The sequence below is a fragment of the Mus caroli genome, unplaced genomic scaffold (genome assembly GCF_978045245.1).
Source record: "Mus caroli unplaced genomic scaffold, Mus_caroli_1 scaffold_11, whole genome shotgun sequence".
Taxonomy (NCBI): Eukaryota; Metazoa; Chordata; class Mammalia; order Rodentia; family Muridae; genus Mus; species Mus caroli.
Window position 1 is genome coordinate 40,742,047 of NW_028227266.1, and position 13,236 is coordinate 40,755,282.

The 13,236-nt window shown below is 49.7% G+C and overlaps 1 protein-coding gene across 1 annotated transcript in view; it reads right to left on the reverse strand.

Moving 5' to 3' along the window:
* Positions 1 to 13,236, reverse strand: part of Grik4 (glutamate ionotropic receptor kainate type subunit 4) — a 425,565-nt gene that overhangs the window by 339,828 nt on the left and 72,501 nt on the right. The window lies entirely within an intron of this gene.

Genomic DNA, 13,236 nt, shown 5'->3' on the forward strand with positions numbered 1-13,236 from the left:
AACCTGGACACCTGAGCCCAGGAAGCCGCTAAGTCAAGGAGCCATGGTCCTGAGTTCCCAGCACCCCAATCTGAGGGCTGAGAAGGAACAGATATGAGTGAGCCACTCCTGGCCCAACATCCAGCTGTCAGTGCAAACCCCTCTCTGCCACTCCCTGGCCTCAGTTTCAATGACAATGACCAGACTTAGACCTGATGCTTTTTGTCAGATTCTTCCTACTGTGATGTGCTGCGACCTTGAGGTTCCCGGACAGGAAGCTAGAACCAGACAGACAAATGTCCCAGCATCAGTGACCTTGGCCCAGACCTATGACACCAAGCACAGCTTATCTCAAGGATGCCTAGGTCGGGAGAGGAGTTGGTGAGCACCCACAGGCAAATCCTGAGCCTTTCTCCAGAGTCCCCTGAAGCTCAAGGTCCTGCAGTGTGCCTGCCTCCCCCATTCGTCCTTCACCCCACCACCACCACCTCTGCCCCAGTCATTGATGAAGACCCACAACCACAGAACACAGGAGCATATCACAGTATCTTCTGGGCATGACGGTCCTGGTTGACCATGGCCCCTGACTCCTGACTCTTCTGCACATCATGTATGACCCCACTATGCCCTCTATCCTCCACCTAGCACGAATAGGTGAGCACAAGTGCAATCCTCAGTGGGGACCACAATGCCAGGAAACTGCCCCTCCACTCTCTCCTGCCTGCCACACACACAGCCCCAGCACATGTTCCTGGGCTGGCAACCAGGCGCCTGCACACAAGAAACAAAGAATCTTGTCTTGGAGCGAGTATATTTTGTCTTCATTACGCCACTGTGAAGGTGTTAATATACAACTTACAACATATTAATCACCTCTCTAACTTCTAAATGCTAAATGCATCATTAACATTCATGTTTTCTTCAATTACATAGCCACTCTGGGGGAGGGGAACAGGTTGGTTCCGTACTAATTCCATCTCCTCTGAAACACTCCAGAATCATAAAAGGCAGCCTGGGCCCCCACTCCTATTACACAAAGGGAAATTCCCGCTCTGGGCACCCAGTGGGGCCACCTGATTCCACTGAGTCATCTAAATAAAACTGGAAGCCAAGGGTGAGAGAGAGTAGCCCGGTGGGAGGAGCAGCTCTAAGGAGGTCCTTCATTCTTGCTAATGGGTATACCTCCTTCATCGTAAACAGACTACACTTCAGAGAGGGTAAGTGACTTGCCCCAAATCACACAGCTGTTTGGTCAAGGTAGAAAAGAGAGAACACTGACCAGAGAAGAGGGGCATATAGGAGACTGCTAGAGTACAGAGCAAGAACTGCATGAAGCATGGGGAGACATAGGGGAAGGGCAGGAATACACTGGCTCAGAAAGATAGGAAAATCTGAGTCCCGTGTATGCTCCAAGCTATCTTGAACTTCACCCCAACTGTCCAGACCAAGATCTCTAAGCAGGGAGCCTAGACAGGGGACAAACATGACCAGACGCAGGGAGTAGGATCAGGAGCAGCCAAGAGCACTCAAAGGTTGGCCCTTCACCCCAGGCTTCTAAATGCAGCCAGACTAAATATGACACATAATTAAAATGTCATTACCTCACAATTGTGCCATCCAAACTTCACTAGGAATTTGTCACAGATGCTTGTGGCTACAAAATCAATCTGCTATTGTACTTCACAGATCAGTTTCAATAACCCCCCTGCCAGTGGGCTGCAGCGTGGCTTGAAATTGAAGAAGAAAGAGACGAAAAGGCTCCTGCTGGCAGGTCACTTCCTTGTCCACAGGCTACCAGCCAGCCAGGCTCTCCAACCTTGAGATGGGAGCATCCAAGGTCAGCACACACTGTGGCTTCCAGAAGGCTAAGGCTAAGAACTCAGGGCAGGGCCAGTAGCAATTGGACCAACTTCTGTGTACACCTCCTGGGTCTAGGAAGACACTGGTCTTAGTGGGAGTCAGAAGCACAGACAAAATCCCTCTGGTGCCTCACCATTGTACAGAACTTCCTGACCCTCATAACTTACGTAATAGCTCCTCTCTTCACAAGTAGGAAGTTCTAGAATCTCAAGGTCACCGCTCAGAAAGAGGAAGGGCAGAGAGAGACTAGTGTGTGAATGCGTATAGCATTTTTCCTGGAAAGCACACACACACACACACACACACACACACACACACAGAGAGGCATGAACACATGCACAGACATTCATGTTCATACTCAGGACCTAGAATCTATAAGCTCCCAAAAGTGTGTCTCAGGTAGGCTGGCCCTGAAGGCCTGTCATGTGCCCCCTTAGCCTGATTGGTGGCTTTGAGCCCTAACTAGCATTCCCTTAACCTGCCTCCTAGCTGTCTCCTTAGCTAAGCTCACTGCTGCATTCTGGGCTGGAAGCATACTGCAGTAGTTTCCTCTTTTGCTCCCCTATCCTCAGCTTCTTCCTTACATCCATTCCAGAAAGAAGCTTCTAGAACGCCACTTTGACCTTGACCTCCGTACTCCAAAACCTCCTACAGCTACCTTTGAGCCCCAGGCCCCACCCCCAACACTTGGAGGAAACCACTCCCCTCAAAGTCCCTGTGGCTGCCTCTGAAGCACAGACTGTTCCCACTGAAGCCCCTCCTCTCAGCACCTGGCCTCTGTGCCACCTCTTTCCTCCCTGGACTATCCCTGGTGACTGGCGTGCACTTGGCTGTAGTTTGCTTTCTAGCTCTCTGGTTATTCATCAGTTGACTTCTTGGGTTTCTTCCTTAGCTGGGTCCATAAAAGTTTCTCAGCTCTTTTCCTGTCACGTGCCTTCCACCCTTCTGATGGGACTACGATTGTCGTCATCTGAGCCCACAGCCTTGGCTGCTTCTCTACCCAAGTGAGTCTCTGATCTCACACCCACGCTCTTCTCCTGGATTCTAGGTTCCACCTATTACCCTTTACCACTCAAATCCTGTGGCCGAAACAGCCACATTGCCCCCCATGCCTGTCTTGCCTGCCCACAGTCACAGTCTCCTGAACAATGTGTGTCCTCTTGTCTATGAGGACAGATTTTGGAGTCCAGCCAAAATCCCTTTATGCTGTGGTTCCTACAACGATAGATGCATGCCTGGCCCTTGCCTCCATCCCTGACTTAACTTCCTCCAGGACCGTCCATGAGCCCTTTGGTCACTGCCATTCCAAACATCTCCAGCTTAGAAGTAGGTCCTGTATCTCCTACCACCCATGCACACACTATGGCTGCCTGGTTCTCCATGCCTTCTGCCCATGCATACCCTAGACAGCCCCCGGCTCGGTGAAGAGCTGGGTCCTTCTGTCATGTCTTCCCAACTGTCAGTCTTCATGCTCAACATCTGGGCATTCGACCTATTTCCTCTTTTGTGTTGGGGGTAGGGCAGGGGCAGGGGGTAAATAAGGCCATGCATCTTTATCCTAAAGTCCTCAGCGCCTAGCTTGGTACCTGAGCCCTTAGTAAGAGCTCATTCAACAAAACGGGTGTGGGAGCAAGAAAGGGTTGGAAGAGATGGAGATGTCCTGACCTACAGGAAACCAAGCAAGCCTTTGCCCTAAAGCCCAGCTACCTGCTCGGTTCCTGTCTGGCAAAGACCTTGTCCTTCCTCAAATGTTTACAGTACTATGTAAATAACTTGCCCAGAATGATGTATGTGGCCTTTCAGCCCTGGGCCCGCCATGGTCCATGCCAAGTGTGCTGTTGGCGTGGCTGCTCAAGTGAGACTCTGAGGAATGTGGTCTCTGTGGAAGAGTGGGTGAGGATAGACCATAAAACACGCGGGGCGCAGACAAATCTGGGCCCCATGCCATGAAAAATGTGAGTCTGTCCTTGACTTCAGTGGCAAACGAGGCGTGAAAACGTATCAAAATGTGATATTCAATATATGGATGTATTTAATATTTTATGAGACTGGAAATCAGTTACTGGAGGTTTGAAGGATAAATCAAGCACCAAGCAGACGAACTTTCAGGCATCTGTCCTGATGTGTGCTTTTCCCGGGAGGAGGCCTCACCGCTGCCCCCCACCAATCCCTCCTAGACCCATGACTACCCTGCCTGCCTGCAGAGCTCCACTCACCCTGTGAAAGCCTGTGCTGGCTTCCTTGGAGCACGCTCTAGAAAGTTTCCTTACGACCACACCCTTAAGACCTTAAGACCACACCCTTGCTCACCAAAGCCCAGAGGGGGAGAGCACCCAGTTGCTCCAGGCTACCCTGTGCCCCAAAAACTGTGCTGTTCCATCCCAAAGAGTGTCTTTTCACACCACCCTACCCAACCCATGCTAAGGTCCCTGGGGAGGAAGACTTGTGATGAGGTCTCTGTCACCTCAGCATCACCCAGAGCTAGCTAGGCACAGGGAAATTGAGAGAGGGATCTCTTGCACCACAGGCTGAGGGCGAGGACTGACTGGGAATGCTAGATGAAGCTCTCTAGCTAGGTACTTCCTGAGGGGGAATGTGAAAGAGCTTGGGCTCCACCCAGCACTGAAACTTTGCAAAATCTTTTCCATGCGTTCCAGTCTATGGTGGAGAACTCACCAGGCCCAAGAGCTAAGCCAGGGCCTTTGTGGTTAGCATGTCGTTCTCTCAGGTACCCTAAAAGACATTCTGCTCTGTTATCTGTCTCCTTTAATCATGAAGGGAGGGAGGGGCAAGAAATTAATTGTCCTAAATCCTTCTCTGTCTATAAGCCATAGTTCCCTCCGCTTGAGGTGACTGTCACCACCTCCTGTCTTACTATGAGCTCCCAAGTCTGTACACAAGTTCAGGATGAGCTGAAAGCTGCCCGTTCATCTCACTGTGTAACCAACTCAGCAGTCAGCTTGCCTTTTCTCACCCGGGTGAACAGCGCTACCTTGAGTTCCATCTCCTGTATGTTCTGGGGAAGTCCACGGCTACACACCATCTGCACTGTGGAATCCGGGGCCCAGTTTTACAAAGCTGCCCTGAGCACACACCACACAGAGCACTTGGCAACACGCATGGCCTTCACTTAAATCCCAGCAGAAGTGTCTCCAATTGTGACAAAGTTAATGTCTTCTGGGGCTGGCAAGATGGCTCAGTCAGCAAAGCACAAGCCATACAAGCATGAGGGCCTGAGTTTGATCCCCAGACTCCTGATCATTAAAAAAAAAAAAAAAAAAAGTCAGGCCTGGCCTGGGAGTGAGGATTTATAATCTCAGTGCTTAGGAGGTAGAACAAAGAGGATCCCTGACCACCCAGCCTCTCGTCAACTTAGAGAGCTCCGGGTCACAGAGAGGCTTTCTCAAAAAAAAAACAAGGTGGATGACAGCATGTAAGGAATGGCACTTAAGGTTGACTTTTGGCATATATATACAACACACACACACACACACACACACACATGCACACAAGCTATTACTGGTATATCCTGGAGGGTGACTCCCACTCAACTGAAAACCAAGGAGCTGGCCTATCAAAAGGCAAAGGGCTCATTTTTGACCCCACACTCTGTTCTCTACCCATCAGTGTGGGTTTCTTTATCTTTGTGACAAGGTCAACGTCATGAGAAGTAAATGAAATTGAATTAAATAAGCCAGCCTAGGTGAGCATGGCTTAAGACAAATTGAAGAGACCTTTAGAAGGAGGGCGGAAAGCACGACCATAGGCAACTGTCTGCAGGCAAACTAGACCTCAGAAACCAAGCCAACTAAATTACATACAAAGCCCTGGCATGCGGTGTCTGCTGATTTCCATGGTGAAAAGACCCCAGCATAGCCAATTACAAGCAAGCATCCTGATGTCACTGTACACAGCACTGAGGAGAGATGGGCAGAATCATGCTCTCAGACAGCCAAAAAAATCAGCAGGGCCTCCCAGGTGTCTGGTGGTGAGCAGAGGGGCACGGCTGGAAATGCCTGCCCCACTTAGGGCATTCAGTCATTTCCAAGCAAAAAACAAAACAAAGCATTTCTTCAGGGGGTACATCTGTCAGCAGGTCTCAGCCTATCTACTGGTGAGCTCAGCCCTGCAGATTCCTGGGGGAAAGTCAGTCTCAGCCTTCAAGCCTCCCCTTGTCTATTTTCAGGCCTCAATTGTAAGAGCCAGCATTAAGCACAGCAGCTACATTTTAGCATCAGGAAGATACAACAACAACAACAGTGTGGTTGGTTTTAAAAGACAATGACACCCCTGTGTCATCATCTCTTCAAGACTAGGGGCTCTGGGTTGAATAGCCCTAGGTTCACCAGCCTCTCTGTTGACCGTAAAGCTCGTTCATTCTCTTTCGCGTGCATGTGTGTGTGTGTGTGTGTGTGTGTGTGTGTGTGTACACTAAAGTGTTCCAGCGCATATGCCGTGCAAAGGCATCAGGTACCTTTCTCCACTGCTATATGCCTCACTGTCTCATGGCCTCCTGTCAGGGTCCCTCACAGAACTAGAAGCTCACTGTTGCAACAGCCAGACTGGCTGGCTAGTGAGCTCTCAGAATCTGCCTCTTTCTACCTTCTAGCACCACAGTTGTACATGTGTGCGTACTGCCACGCCTGGCTTTTCAAACAGAGGCTGGAGATTTGGACTCAGGTTCTCATGATTGAGCAAGCACTCAGCCAACACGGAGCCACCTGACCAGACCCTTACTCTTTTACGTCTCTGAGCTGGTTAACATCCTCAAAATGGACTGCCCATGGCCAACTCAAAAGGCCTATGGGAAAATGTATGTGATGTTAAGCCACTGTCTTCCTCTTGAGGTGGGTCCTCGTACTGCCAGCAATGCATTCCCAGGACCTGATACACCCTGAACTGGATGCTGAGCTTTCAAGCAGACGCTGGCACTATTCCCATCCTGTATGCTCTCTTTATTGACTAACAGACACTGGTTCCAGTCGAAGAAAACAATGGCTTCTTACGGCCCCACTTCTAGTCCGACCCACACTTCCTGACTGGGGAGACCATGTGACCAGCTACCCCATGCTCCTACCCACCACGCCTTTCTCATGAAGACAATATTCTCATGAACTGAAAACCAAAATAGGCCCGTCCTTCCTTCTCTGCTTAGGTTGCTTCATTGTCAGGTGTTTGGTCACCACAATAAGAAAAGCAACAAACACGTCGACCAGCATCATAGAAGGAACAAATGGATAAAAAAGTAAGGAAATAAATGGAGGCGAAGTTCAACAGCCCAGCCCTGAAGATTCTGTTCCAATCCTTCAAGTCCCCTGTTCAAAGACAAGGGCAAGCCCCGAGCACATGGTACAAGGCAGCGAACTCCCCACAGCTTTTTAGCTGTGAACTCTCTTCTTTCCCTGTCTCTTGTAAGCTAGACTAGGAATGTGCGCACATTCATGGGCAGGGCTTTGCTTCTCTCACCTTTGGGGCTGCACTTTTACCCCAAACTCAGCCACATTTTACTTTCTGCTCCCCCACACCCACACAGAGTGAGCCTGTTCATTTCTTATTTGTTTTGCTTATCGTTTCAGACGCTGTATTTCTGGGAGTGAGTCCAACTTTAAATACAGACACACACACATACACAAGTGAACAAAAAAAAGCTACAAACAAGAGTCAAGCTCCTTGCAAATGACAAACAGGAGAATCGACACCCCCCCCCAACTATTGTCCCCTTCCCTTGGAACATGAAGGTCCTATCTTTAAATAAGAAGCCACTAAATCCATGGTGTGACATGATTCAAGTCACTCCCCCTAACTGGGCGCACTTCCTTTTTGTCTAAATTGAGGGGGCTGGACTAGGTCTCAAGAGAGCTGGGATTTGTAAGGGTCGCTGACCTCTTTGAAGCTCGGAAGCAAGGCCTCCTTCATTTCACTGTCTGCCTGATACTCAGAAGTCTGAGTGCTCCACATCCCTGGAGTCCCTGGAGTGGGGGCAGCCCCAAAACCTTGCCTCTGCATTGCTGAACGGGATCTGTCTTCTGCAGCTCTGAACTCAGGCACAAAGCCAGGACTGGCACTCCTGATCAAGGGGCACAGTGAGGAGCAGGTGGCCTCTCCAGGTGGCCCTGAGACTGGGGAACCCCACTTGCCCTGGGGTCGCCTGAGGCACTCCTTCCAGAAAGCTGCTGCCCAGGCAGCAAAGCTGAGGGTAACATTTGTTTAATTTGGAAAGAAAAAAAAAAAGCCCTCATAAAGACTTTTTACTCTTTTTACTTCTTGATGTAATGGGACTAGAACGGCTGACAGTGCAGCCAGCGTCAGCTGGATTGAAAGGCTGACGGGTAGGGACCCACTGGGGAATGAAGCCACGTTTGGAACTTTATCTGAGGGCAAATGACACGGGCTCTAGGCCTCCATGGTGAGGGGCTCATTTCTCCCACTCACATCTGAGTCAGAGTTGCCAGTCCCACCCCATCCCAAAGCTTCCAGAATTGTCCTGATCCCTACACAGAGGCCAGAGAGCAAGGTCACTGCTGGCACATGCCTCCTGAATCAGGGCCTGTTCGAGACTACCCTGATGAGGACCTAAGCATAGCTGATATACGAATAGCCCCATCTTCTGGGTCCTGGGCCCTAGGCTAAGGTTCCAAAGTGCTGGGTCCAGCCTGTTTCAGAGATACATCACTTAAAGGGGGTACACAGCGAAGGAGCGGCACTCAGAGGTTCCCAGGTGTCTGGAGTACCTGGCCCTCTTCTCTCTCCTCATAGAAGCTGGGTCCAGGGTCACCTAGATTTCAGACATGAGGGCCCACAACCCAAGAAAACCCAGAGCAAGCTTCCTGGGCCAGGTTGATACAAACCCTGCTTCTAAGAGTACCTGCTTTAAAGATCTATTACCTGGGGCATGGTAGCACAAGGAGAAGGTGGGAATATAGAACTTGAGCTGCAGCCAGCAAGCTGGTCAGACTCCATCACAGGCCTGGGCTGTAGAATGACTATAAAAGCCTCCAGCTCTCTAATAGGTACTGCCTAGGTTGTGGAGGAACCATAGGAGGTTTAGGTAGAGAATCCAGAGCACTGTGGTCCTGGAAAAAGGTCATGGATCCAAGCCGCCCCTCCTTAATCCCTGAAGCAGGGTCCTGCCCCACTGTCAACTCTACACAGCATCTCCCAGGCACCCAAAATCACTGGTCTTGGGAAATAAGAATTATGCAAGCTAACGCCTGGTGGCAGGAACTTGGAGCGACTGCCAAAGGAAGGTTGGCGGTTTTGTCTTGTTTTCCATTCTCTGTGGGTTATGAAACAAACAAAAAGCAAAGACTTCAAACTACCTGAGCCATCTCTCTGGAGCAGGTTAGTGTCTGCCTGTGCTGAGAGAGGACACACCAGCTCCTGGCTTATAGAATGAGACATTGTGAACGGTCTTTGAGGATGGCCCTGACCTCTGGGATACAGTCGTCCAACACGAGCACACTTCCTCCTTGTCTTCCCCACAACAGCAGGGGCCTAGCATCCCATCCTTGGATCTGGGCATAGGACCTCTTTTACCCACTCAGCTACTCACAGATGTGAAATACAGGGCATAGATGTAATTCTGCATTGGAGTAATGCTTTTTCAGAGGTGAGAAGACTTTTTTTTGAGAAATATAGTCACTAGTAATGTGTCTAAGCTCCTGAAATAACCCTCACCAAAGCAACTCCAATTCCAGAGTATCTGATACTCTCTCTTGTCCTCCACAGGTACCAGACATGAACAAGATGTGTGTGTGTGTGTGTGTGTGTGTGCGCGCGCACAAAAATCATACATATGAAATAAAAATTAGGAGCTGGAGAGATGGCTCAGAGATTAAGAGCACTGACCCCTCTACCACATGGTGGCTCACAACCATCTGTAATGGGATCTGATGCCCTCTTCTGGTGTGTGCTTGAAGACAGCTACAGTGTACTCATATAAATAAAATAAATAAATCTTTAAAAAATAAAATAAAAATTAATAAATGTTTTTTTTAAATCACTAGGTCACAATTTTTTAAGTCATAAGACCCCAGGTGGTGGTGCTGCTGGCAGCAGTGCATGCCTTTAATCCCAGCACTCAGGAGGCAGAGACAGGCAGCTCTCTGAGTTCGAGGCCAGCCTGTTCTATAGAGTGAGTTCCAAGACAGCCAGGGCTACACAGAGAAACCCTGTCTCAAAAGAAAAAAGGAAAGACATTAAAGCTAAAAGGGAGCAAGCTAGGAGAGAGACTGGAGGAAGTGAGAGGAGGACATAGGAGGGTATGGGAGGGCAGTCCAGGCTAGACCACAAAAGCCCTTTCCCTAACTCAGGCCAGGCAGAACAACCAAGTGTATTTCTATGCCACTAAGTTCATGGGTGGTTTATTGTGCAGCAGAAACTTAACAACCACATTCTCCTTGCCATTACTTGTTAAAGCAAATAACTGGTCGCATCCTCCAGGCTTGGACAGACCAAGCAGGCCTCCAAGGTGTTCCCAGAAGAAATAAAGAAAGGCTGCCAAAGAAAGATCTGCCTCAGCATCCGAAGTCCGAACTCAAACTGCTTTTCTGCCACCTGTCAGCTATGTAAACTCAGACAAATTACTTACAAGCTGTCAGCCACACTGCACCATTGGGCAAGTTAGCCATGTCCTAACATCACTGAGGATATGAGTACGGGGACAGGGAGATCCAATAAACAGCAAGTGCTCAATAAATGCTCCAGTCTTTTTGAAGCAGCTGGACGAAATGGTCTGGATGTTTCCCACCCTGACTCCAATAAAGCAGGGAGTATACAGAAAGGGCCCCAGGAGCCTTGCTTCTGCCTCCAGACCAGCTCAAATGTGCAGGTCAGTGAAGGAGGGACAGTGTCGCTGAGACAGCGACTCGTTTGGGTCAGTGACACACTTAGCTTCTAATCTCTCAAAGGAAAAAGTCATTTCTTCCCTGCGTTCACCGCATCAGCAACTCTGTAAGTAAAATGCAGAAAACACCAGTCTTTATTCATTCCATCAAGCGGTAATTAGGGCTCGAACAGGAGTCTCCGTTGGCAGGCGTTCCAGCTCCTCTGAGCTGAGCAGCGTTCTAATTGGGCTGCAGCCTGGCGAAGGGGCTCATCCAGGAACTGGTTTCCCTCCCCCCCCCCCACACCTTTCTAGAAAAAAAAAAAAAAAAAAAAGATGCGAAGACTCCGCTGTACCGGGAAATTAGACAAAGTGAGAAGCGCAACAAATAAGCAGGAAACACAGGCAGCCACAACCTGGGGGACCCCCGCAGATGCCTTAATGTAAACATGCTGGTGTCAGCCGCCAAGGAAGACTGGGAAGCAATTTTATTTTTGTTGTTTAAAAAGAAGCAGTAAAGACATTGCCTTCCCGGTATAGTGAGACTCAGCTGCCTCCTGGTGCTGTGCTCAGGGGAGGGAGGGAGGGAGGGAGGGAGGGAGGGAGGGAGGGAGGGAGGGAACCAGGGACAGAACAGGGCAGGTGACACCTGTTAGGTAGAGCAGCCAAGAATGGGAAAGGCAGAGGGTGGGCATGTGTGGAGCCCTGCACAGACACGGAGCCTTGTAGACACCACTCACTCACTCCCTGGTCCCTAGAGCTCCAAGCTGAGGCATTGCCATGGGAAGCATCTTTACCAGTGCACTGAAGGGGCCCTGATCGCCCCAAAGGTAAGGAGCACAGCCCAGACAGAACCCCAGAAGTGGAAGGTCAACCATCAAAGTGGAGAGACATTGCGGGCAGCAAAGCTACCAGAGTTGGCATGGCATGAGGCTTCAAGGTCCCCAGCTCTGTGAGCTGCTAAATCAGAGAGGCTGGAGCCCCACCCCTCTAGGTGAGAAAAGAATGGGGTGTGGGTCAGGCTGCTGGGGTCCCTTCTCGCTTGCCCCTCCCCTTCCCCACATGTCCTCCTCCTTACCTCCCAAGCCAGCTCCTTCTCCCAAATCTTTCAAATAAGCCTACATCCGAGTCAGATATAGAGGTACAAATTTCTCTCTGAAACGTCCCCTCAGGCTGAAGTCCCACTCTGCCTTTCCTCTGATCACTGTCCCCATAAGCTGCTATAGATCCCATACATTCTACCACCCAGGCAGAATCCACTATGCCCCCAAAGCCTTTTTCTCTCCATCCCTTCCACTATTCTTTCATGTTTCCTGGTTAACAGGCCTGTCCCTTCCCAGGGCCTACAACTAGAGACAATGTCTGATCTTTCAACCCCCAACGTTACAGCAGTTCTAAAACCTGTGTGGGTGGTGACCCCATTTCAGATATTTACATTATGGTTCATAAAAGTAGCAAAATTACAGTTATGAAGTAGCAACAGAATAATTTTACGGTTGGGGGTCAGCACAACTGCATTAAAGGGTCGCAGCATCGGGCAGGTTGAGAACCACTGGTTAACACAATGTTTGACACACGGTAGACATCTGAAAATATTAGGCAAAACCAGTGGAGCAAAGAATTGTTGGGCCTATGACAGGGCTCCCTTTTTCTGTGGTATAGGAGCCTGAGAAGCTCAGAATCTGGGAATGCAGCACTGCCTGCTAAGAACTACAGAGAACAAGACTGAGCCATAAACGCTCATGGGATGGGTTGGGAGCTTCCAGTGAGAGTAAAGCGCTGTTCCATCAGACTGAGCTGCATAGACCACGAGAAAGACTAAGGGATGTTCTACATGCCATAATACCATAGGTCAGTATGGCAGGAGTATCAAGTGTGGCAGAGAATACGGTAGGCACCAGTGGTCAAATTATCCTTCTTTCTGAGCAATGAGGTAGGCAGCCAATGGCCTCTCCCTGCTGTGCACTTGGGGGGTGGGGGGGCGTGGGCCAGGGCTGGGGAGTGCTGAATGAGATGGAGAAGTTCAACCATTATGGAACTTCCAGTCCAGAGCGGTTAGAAAAAAAAAGAAAAAAGAAAACACAAAAAGTAATTGTATAATGTACTGAGGCCATGACTGAAAACATCAGAGATAAAGATATGAAGGCCGGGAAAATCTTTCTTTGAGAATAGCCTGAGACTTCAAGGATGGGTGGGCACAGGCAGAGTGGAAAGTAGGGCAGAAAAATCTGAGCAGGCAACTACCTAATCCACCCCAGCTGGGAAAATCCTAGCGTGCCACAGGTTGGGAAGCTGGAGACCGACACACCATGAGCAAGAAGCAGGATGTCAGTGTGGATGTGTTTGCTTACAAGCGCCAGACAGCCTTCCTAGAGTGCCAGGAACTATAGAGACATTGTTACTACACATGCCAGGAGCCGGCATACCCTGTGATTGAGTTTGGAACTGGGACAAGTCTTTAGGGACCTGCTCCCATTGTCCGTCATCGGAATGTAAATGGTGTCTCCCTCGTGGTCCGGTGTCCTCAACTCGCTATTCTGATCTATATCCTGCCACTGTAACAGGGTACCAAG